At 45.5% G+C, this 9510-nt stretch overlaps 1 protein-coding gene across 1 annotated transcript in view; it reads left to right on the top strand.

Annotated features, from left to right (window-relative positions):
• Positions 1-1090: 1090 nt before the first annotated feature.
• GPR156 (G protein-coupled receptor 156) overlaps positions 1091-9510 on the top strand; it is a 100648-nt gene continuing 92228 nt past the window's right edge. Inside the window, exon 1 of the mRNA XM_082711923.1 lies at positions 1091-1300. The gene's annotated coding sequence lies outside the window, so the exon portion shown is untranslated. The remainder of the gene's footprint in view (positions 1301-9510) is intronic.

Genomic DNA, 9510 nt, shown 5'->3' with positions numbered 1-9510 from the left:
GAACTATAGAACCAAAGATCTAGTTCTGCTCTCTGAAATCCTCTGTCCTAAGGAAAAGATGAACCCAAAAGCCTTCTTAACTATAGCAACACCCAAGGAAGAGGGTCAAATGCGTCCTCCTCGGTTTCTTCATGTTCCAAATGAAAGCATCAGGAGCTGTGGAATGAGAACTCCAGAAAGAATCCTGAATAAAATCTAAGACATAGTTCTTGTTCTTAGACAATCTGGCTTTTTGCTCAGCTTCATTGAGATAACCCTTGGCTATCCGTGTTTCCTCTTACTTTCCTCCTGGGTAGAACCCTTCCTGTGAAAAGGATTCTTCTGGGTAATTAACTTCACGTATGAGACATCTAGGAATGTCACCACCGTCTGGTTGGGGTGGGAGCGGCCCCACCTGGCTTTCCTCCCTTGTCCCCTGGCCAGCCAAGGGTTTCCTCAAGGCACTCGTAAATGTGTGGCATTTCCCAACCAGCATAAATACGTCTGAGATTTTTAAAATAGAATAAATGGAAATATGAAAAGTCTAAAAGATTCCCGAGACCCTTTCCAGATCTCCCAACCAATGACTTCTTCGGGGTGTCTTAAGCACGGAGGCTCACACATCTTTGAATGGATGGACATCTCGTTTGTGGTTTACTTTCAGCTTTCCTGATAAAAGTAACGCCCTTGTCTTTCTGATTATAAAATAAGTACGAACTCAAGGTAAAGACTTTTGAAAACCTAGAGAGCATAAAATAAGCACACTACTTGGTGACTCCACCCCAGAAATAAAAAAGGAACTTTCCCGTGGAAACCTTCCCGTCTGTTCCTGGCCAGTTTGGACCCCGCCCGCTGGGCCGGGGCGCAGAGGGACCGAGGGTCTCAGAGCCGGATGGGCGGAGGCAGGGCTGCCCCTGCGGCCGCGGGTCGACCGAGAGCGCAGCGCGTGTGGTGTGCGGGTCCGCGCGCCCTGGCCTTGCGGGCCTCCCTGGCTGAGCAGGGGCCGGGCGCGCCACGCGGGGCGGCGCCAGGGGAGGAGCGGGAGGCGCGGCCCCAGCAGCGCCCCGGCCGGAGGCGGCCAGGGAGGGCAGCGCGCGCCCCTCGCAGACCGCAGAGGCGGGCTCCGCCGTCCCGCCGCCTCCACGCCCGGCCCCCGGCGCGGCGATGGGCGCGGCCGCCCGCCCTGGCCCGGGCCCTTGCCCTGCCCCCCGTCGCTTCAGGTCCTTTCCAGCCCCGCGAACCCGCGAGAGACCCGGGGACCGCGGGCATCCCGCCGCCAGACGCGGGCTTGGCGCTTCTCGGCGGTCGGAGACCTGGTGAGGTGAGCAGCGCGCCCTCGAGGATCCCAAATTCGGGATTTTGTAGGACCTCTCTGTGGACACTATGTATCCACAAAACATCAAACACTTACCTGCGAGAAGTGGAAAGGGGAAGAGCTTGCTCTCCTTTCCAGAATCTGGGTGGTTTCTTTGGAAACGGTTAAGAAGCTGTCTTCGGAACTGGAGGCGAGCCCGACGTCGCTCACCGGGAGTGCCGGCGGCAACTTCCACAGAGGCGTGGGGAGGGTACTGGTCCTTGGTGGGCAGGGGCCTCCGGCTGTTCAGTTTTGTTCAGTGAGCGACACGCTGCTGAAATTGAGAGACCCTGAAACAGTTTTCCACAGCCTCCCCACGGAGCTTGTCTCCCAGTGTTCTCCCCAGGGTGCAGGGAGGCTGGCCAGTGGGGGATGGGCTCCCTCACCGCGAATGTGAGGTCCCGAACAGAGAAGGTTTCATTGCCTGTCAAAATGCCTTGTTCTGGGCAGAAAGAATCGCCCGGGAACTGCAGCATCCTGGTACCCCAGCAAGTGCCCGTTTCCAACGTACCTAGAGGCCACCTCTTAGATGTTTGCATGGTGTTTAACTAAGTATACTCGTGCTTCTGTCAAAGATGAACCTTGTTTTGAAAGTTAAGTTTTGTTAACATTGCAGAATAGAAATCTGTGGGGAGAGAGGTCATGGCATGCGCTTACTCTTCCCTTTGTTGGTTTTCTAGGTACAAGCATGCATGAATAGCAGGCAAATTATATCCTAGCCTGTAATGAAATGTCTTTCTTGGTAGAGGACTTAAATTATGGCATCCCTAAGTAAAAGCAAAACATTTTCGGGTATAGATTAAAAGCTGGAAAAATTGTTGAGTAGTCGTATTAAGTAGCAAGGCCTGCAAAGGAAAATTAATTTTTCTCCATCAATGGCGATATTCAGCACAGAAAGCCTTCTTGTGGGCTTGGGTAGCAGCAAGTCCATTTGAGTTCTGGAGAATAAAATGCGTTGGCAGGCTTTACTTGAGTTGTGGTTCTGGAAGTGTGGGGGTGGGGGCTCTCTGGTCTCCATTTTGGCAGCCTAATTCCACTTCAGGGCCACCATTGTCTCTGGAGTGCTCGTTTCACCTCCTCTTCTACCACCAGCTTTTAGCTTCCCCCTCTCCCTCAATAAAGTCTAAGTTGGACCTGGTCAGAGGCTGAGTTATGGTAGCCTGGGGATAGAGAAAGTCAAGTCTAGTGAAAGCAGAATTGTGGCCTAGGGGAATCTTAGGGGTGAAGGGGATGAGGCCACAGACTTCCAGACTAGAAGGCTCTCAAAAGAGGGAAAATAATGATTAAGGGAAGGAGATTCTCTCAGGAGGACAATAGATGCTTACAGTTTGTTTCCTGCTGAGGATTTTAATGTTTCCTTTTGTGTTGTCTGAACATAAGGGCATTTCCAGATGAGGTTGAAGGAGTTTGCCCTCCCACCCCCACAAATTCACATTTACTTGTAGCTCTCCAGAAAGTCATTGGGGGCAGCGGGAAGAGAAGAAAGAAGCACCAAGGCTCTGACTAGCCAGAGACAGTGGAACATTGACTCACTTGGGCAGAGAAGTTGGATTTGAAATGATTGGAAGGAATGTTCCACATTTAATTAAAAATCAGAACCTTTATTTTACAGAAAGTTGTTGAGAATTATAACATTCATATTTAGTTGCTGATTAATTTTGCCTGATAAAGGATGCAAACCCCTACTTCTCCTTTGTTTAAATAGAACAGTTTATTATGAAAAAAATTTCCAACATACAGAGAAGTTACCTACCTCAATTTTTATCTTGAGGTATAAACTTGTTAATGAAAATCAGAGTTTGAAATCCAGAAATATGTGATCTGGCCCCAAACAGAGCTTGAATCAGAAGGTGGTTAAGAAATAGATGCGTGGGGGCACCTGGGTGGTGCAGTCCTTATGGTTTCAGTTCAGGTCATGATCTCAGAGTAATGAGATCGAGCCCCACGTCGTGCTCTGTCCTCAGCAGAAAGTCTGCTTGAGAGTTTCTCTCCTTTTCCCTCTGTCCTGCCCCACTTGCGCTCTCTCTCTAAAATAAATAAATAAAATCTTTTTTCTTTTTTAAAGAAATAGATGTGTAAAGGTTATTAAGATTTCGAAGGGGAAAAAATCTGGATCTTATTCTGACCCTTCCCTAGGAATTGGGCAGATGTCTTAATTTCCTTCTTTTTACCATTCTTAATACATCAGTTGGATTATATTTCTCTCCTGCTTAACACTCTCTAATGGTTCTCTTCACACTCTGAATAAAATCCACTTTCTTCCAAGGTTTACCTTTCAAAGCCTTATGCAATCTGACCTGTTTGACCTCATAGTCAGTCACTCTTCCCTCTCTTGTTCTTCCTTCTGCCTGAACACTCTTCTTCGGATACTTGCACTGCTTCTGTCCTTAATTCATTCAGATTTTTTTTCAGATGGGACTCCTTGATCAGGCCTTCCCTGATCCAAAATGTGCCTTTGTCACTCACGCCCTATCCTCTGACCCTGCTTTATTTCTTCATTGCTTTATCATTATCTGGCATTATAAAATATAGCTGTTTCTTTGTTAATTGTCCAATATACCCCCACTCAAATGTCAGCTCCATAAGGACAAGAAATTTTTTGTTGTGTTCATCGCTGTGTTCCTGTTTGGCATATTATAAGTGATTAATAAATAATTATTGAATTAATTAGATAATTAAGTGACACAGCAAGGCACTAACTCCCATAAAGGTTCAGAACCCTTGGTAAAATACTAGAAGTCTTTTCATGTAATTTGGGCCAATCAATAATTTATAGGTTAATGATGATCCTGGAGATTAGTGGCTTCTTTTATCCTCACAGCACTTCTTTTTTAAATATTTTATTTATTTATTTGAGAGAAAGACAGAGATAGTGAGAGAGAATACAAGTGGAAAAGAGAGGAAGATGCAGGCACCCCACTGAGCAGGGAGCCCAGTGGATTTGGGGCTCGATCCTAGGACCCAGGGATCATGACCTGAGGCAAAAGCAAACACTTAACCCACTGAGCCACCCAGGTGCCCCCCACCCCACCCCATGGTGTTTTGAAGCTGAATCCTGTGCTAAAGGTTCAGCCAGTTTTGACAAATGCACATTCCAAACAAGTTTAAAAAAAAAAAAAAACGTAACCCTAGAAACTTCCCCAGTGTCTCTTTCTGGTCATCCCTACCATCCAGAAGCAGACTTTGTTATGACTCCTATCTTCTTATATTTGTTTTGCATTCTTTTTTTTTTTTTTTAAGATTTTATTTATTTATTTGACAGAGAGAAATTACAAGTACACTGAGAGGCAGGCAGAGAGAGAGAGAGAAGGAAGCAGGCTCCCTGCTGAGCAGAGACCCCGATGCGGGACTCGATCCCAGGACCCTGAGATCATGACCTGAGCCGAAGGCAGCGGCTTAACCCACTGAGCCACCCAGGCGCCCTTGTTTTGCATTCTTAAACGTCCATATAAATGCATTCACTCTGACATACTTTTGCATTTGACTTTGTTTTGCTCAATATGATGTCCAAGATTCATCCATGCTGTTGAGTGTATCTGCTGTTCATTTCTTTTTATTCCAAGATGATATTCCTTCATACGGCTATCTACCATGTGCTTACCCATTCTCTTACTGATGGGCACTTGGGTTATTTCCAGTTTGGGGCTATTTTAAATAAAGCTGCCATAAAGATTCTTATAGGGTCTGCCTCATCTTGAGTCCTGTGTACGTAATTTGAAAATCTTCTTTGTGCCACCAGTACTGAGAGAAGTATGACAAGGTTACTGGGGCTGTGATGCAGTAGCAGCCTGCCTGCAGCCCAGTGAGTGCCTTCTCTAGGACCACTCCAATGGGCACTGACCAACCTTCCACTTCAGAGGGAGAGCACTTGGAAAATGAATGTCTGTGCAAATTGGGGAGACCTCAGGAGGATTTTCAGTGTTTTTATTTCTTTTTTATTTTTATTTTATTTTTTAAAAAAGATTTTATTATTTATTTGATAGACGAGATCACAAGTAAGCAGAGAGGCAGGCAGAGAGAGAGGAGGAAGCAGGCTCCCTGCCGAGCAGAGAGCCCGATGTGGGGCTGGATTCCAGGACCCTGGGACCATGACCTGAGCCAGAAGCAGAGGCTTTAACCCACTGAGCCACCCAGGCGCCCTTCAGTGTTTTTAGATCCTTAAAAGGAACTCTGCAGAATGCCTGCTATCATTGCTGTTGTATTCCTTCTTCCTCTCAGCTCCCCACCTCAGTACAAGTTGACTCTAATCAGCCACTGAACATTATGCTATCAAGGAGTTTAAATATTTATGAGCAAGAGTCTTGTTCAGAGCCTGATAAAATATTTATGTGTTTCCATGGGGCATTGGTTTCCATCTAGACTTCTCAAGGTGTTTTTCTGAAGCACTTGTCATAATCATGAGGTACTCAGAGATAGATGATATAGCCAGAGAATATCCCATGTTGTTGAACCCCACCTTGCAGTGTACCCTGCTTTGCAGGGAGGGGGAGAATGAGCAAACAGTAAAATGGGTATTAGTAATGTCTGGATCAAGAGAAAGAGGGTGTGTGTTGAAGAAAATGGATTGCAAAAAAGAAAGACCTATTAATAGAGCACTGCTAAAGGTGTGAACCCAGAAGGGGTTGTGCAAAGAACCTATTAGAGGTGAGGAAGAATTAATGAAGGTGGGATTCATTCCAGATGGAAGCATGAAGGAACCGGCCTATAAAAGACATAGTCCCTTTGACACTGATGTAGACAGGCCTTATACATGACAACTATACTGAGTGCTATAATTATCACACCTGTTATGAAACTGTGGGGAAGGCGTGGAGGCTAGCCAGGGTTTCCAGGTGGAGAGCAGAGAACTAGCTATTTCAGGAGTGATTGTTATTTTCCTCCAAGGAAGAAGTGTCTTTTGAGTAGAGCTCTGGAGGAGGTGTGGTGCTTTGACTGGCAGCTATAGTGTGGAAGAACATTCCCTCAAAGAGAGTAACTCGAGCTGGTATTCAGTATTGGGTGTTCGAGTCAGGGCCAGAGTGCTGGTGTGGCTTGAGTGAGGTGAAGAGGTGAGGAGGGTCAGGCCAGGGCAGGTTTGCAGTAAGAGATAAAGCATGAGAGCTATAGGCCAGCTTGTGAAGAACACAAGAGAGTGGACTTCAGTCTGTTTGTTGTAGGGGACCATGTAACTTTTGACCAGAGACTGGGTCAAAATTTAAGCAATTCCTGGGAAGTGTATCCAACCCAAGCAAGGCCTTGCGGTCTGTTTATGTCCAAGGCGCTTCCAGAATATCTGGCTGTGTCCAGTTCAGCCTAGAGATGTGCAATCTATTCTAAAGGAGGTAGAATAGATGCATTCAATATAATCCTAGGATTGACCAGAAACAGTTCTCGCCAACTACCTTCTTGCCTCACATATACTCAGAATGTGCCAAGCCATCTCAAATTAAATTTGTAGACTGTGTGCTGCATCCTTGCTCTTTCCCATGGCCACTTTGCCTCGTAGGGCCAGGTGAGAGGGTCTGAGTACCCCTTTAATACCTGAACCCAAATCTGGGCTGGTGTACTGAAGATGTGGGTTGCCAGGCAACAGAGGACCCAGCAGTGAGGCTGTCAGACCATCACTGCAGAATTCAGGCTTGCTTTGACTGGGCTACTGGGCAGTGACCAGAGGGGCAACTGACAGTAGAAGTTTGGATCAATCATGCCAATTGATAACCTATAGGCTGAACTGCCTGGCCTCTTTCCACTTGTGTTCTCCCATCATATTGTAAGTTCCTATTTAAAAATGTCCCCAGGGATGTTGCCTTTTTAGTTCGTCATGAAAATAGGGAGGGGATAGGGGTGTTAAGCCTATCAGCATCTGTACTTTATGATGTTTGTGATAAGGACGAGCTCATTGTAGAAGTGATAGAAGAAGAATTCCTCAGAGGAATTCAGTTTTCAGTTCTGCAGTGGGGAGCTTTGCATAGATATAGATTAGCAGGAAGCTCTGGAGTTCTGATGGAGAGAAGTGATTTCTTGGTAGGAGGACAAGATTCTGCCCAGGGTTTTTTTGCTTGGAATTGCTCTCTTGCTCTCATGGGTACCTGTTCCAGAGGGACAATGGGAACGCCCAGGGAATAGTACTCTGGGCTTTCCCACTGCCATCTGTTTGTGTTGGAATGTCAGACAGTCAATTGGCACTGCCACCTATTCATCCTGATTCTCCAAGGGTAACTGGGGAGACCTGGAGAGAGAAGACAGAAGCAGGTGTCTTAACTAGGGAAATGGTAAGGGCCTGAAGATGTGGCCTGGACTGACGGTGTGGTAAGTGTCTAAAATATTGGACAAGCAAGACTCTAGACCAACAAGGTCCTTCTTGCCTCTAATCTGATACATTCCTGGTTTTTTCCCATGAAGTGGAGTCTCCCAAAGACCACATTAGCTATAGTATTTTCTCTGAACATGTGAACAGAATGCATGCTTAATTGAGTGTCTTTTCCAAATGGGCATTTTGATGATTCTCTAATTGTGTCCAGGCTGGTGATGGCTGCTTGTTTTTGGATGCTGTTAGGATAAACCCAGAAGATCCAATAAAGAGGGAGCAGAAATGGTAATATCAAGAGACAGGGAAGGGAAGAGAATAGTGGCCTGCTGGGATCCTATGTAGTCAATTATCTTCAAGTGAAAATCTGGGATGAAAGAAGATCCAGTAACTACCCAAGGGGATTTTTCCATGCAAATGTTGCTGAGTTCCAAGGCAGCTGTAAGGAGAAAAGTAGGGCTGAGGCATGAAGGCTGTTGTCACAGTTAGTCTGAGGAATATGAATACCAGCTTGACACACCAGAACACATAGCCACGCCACAATTGTGCAGACCACAACAGCAACACACTGCCCAAATCCTTTTCCACCTCCACATATTCTCTCATATTTATTTATAATATTAGGTATATATGTGAGACATTCATTTACACTTGTGAAGCTACACACAGACCTGCTTTAAAAAGGATGGAAAAATAAAATAAGATGAAAATAGAAAGTGAGGAAAACCATAAGAAACCCTTAACTTTAGGAAACAAACTGAGGGCTGCTGGAGGAGAGGTAGGTAGGGGGATGATGGGCATTAAGGAAGGTACTTGATGTAATGAGCACTGGTTGTTATTTTTTTTTAAGATTTTATTTATTTATTTGATAGAGAGATCACAAGTAGACGGAGAGGCAGGCAGAGAGAGAGAGGGAAGCAGGCTCCCTGCCGAGCAGAGAGCCCGATGCGGGACTCGATCCCAGGACCCTGAGATCATGACCTGAGCCGAAGGCCGTGGCTTAACCCACTGAGCCACCCAGGCGCCCCCCAGAGCACTGGTTGTTATATGCAACTAATGAATCACTAAATTCTACCCCTGAAACTAATAATACAGTATATGTTAACTAAATCAAATTCAAATAAAGAATTAAAAAGAAAAAGTAAGTATAAAGACAAAAAGAAAGTATTCTAAAATATTGTCAGCAGTAGGATTCTAAGTGATTACTTTTTTTAAAAAAAGGTAACCATATTTTTCCATGAACTCTCTAGCATTTCTATGATAATCAGGAAAACATTGAATAAAAAATCTATTAAAGGGGCGCCTGGGTGGCTCAGTGGGTTAAAGCCTCTACCTTCGGCTCAGGTCATGATCCCAGGGTCCTGGGATCGAGCCCTGCATCGGGCTCTCTGCTCGGCAGGGAGCCTGCTTCCCTTCCTCTCTCTCTGCCTGCCTCTTTGCCTATTTGTGATCTCTATCCTGTCAAATAAATAAATAAAATCTTTTTTAAAAAATCTATTAAAGAGGTTAACTAGGGAGAAGAAGAGGCCTGGTGGAGGACAGTAGGATTTTACAAGAAGAGAAAAGATGCTGAAAGATGAATGAGTGATCAAAAGAGTTAATTCTTCACAGGCTGCTAGCTTCTGCACATTATTTTCTTTATTATTGAATATCATATATCTATTACCCCTCAAAAGCTCTGGAAGCTTCTATCAGCATGAAACCAAATGCAAATACTGAGCCAGTGTCACTCCTCCAGGGCCTTAATTCTATCCTGCGTGTAACAATTGGAAAGCCCACAACTAGCTTCCAGTGGTCCTCAAAGAAACATTCCCCAAAGTGCTAGCACGGGATTCTTTAAAACTGGGCGGCAGCCTCTTTCCCACAGAGTGTAATGTTTATCCCTGCAGAG

The sequence above is a fragment of the Mustela nivalis genome, assembly GCF_964662115.1.
Source record: "Mustela nivalis genome assembly, chromosome: 1".
NCBI lineage: Eukaryota > Metazoa > Chordata > Mammalia > Carnivora > Mustelidae > Mustela > Mustela nivalis.
Note: the sequence above shows the minus strand (reverse complement) of the source record. Positions and strands in the feature narration are given on the sequence as shown.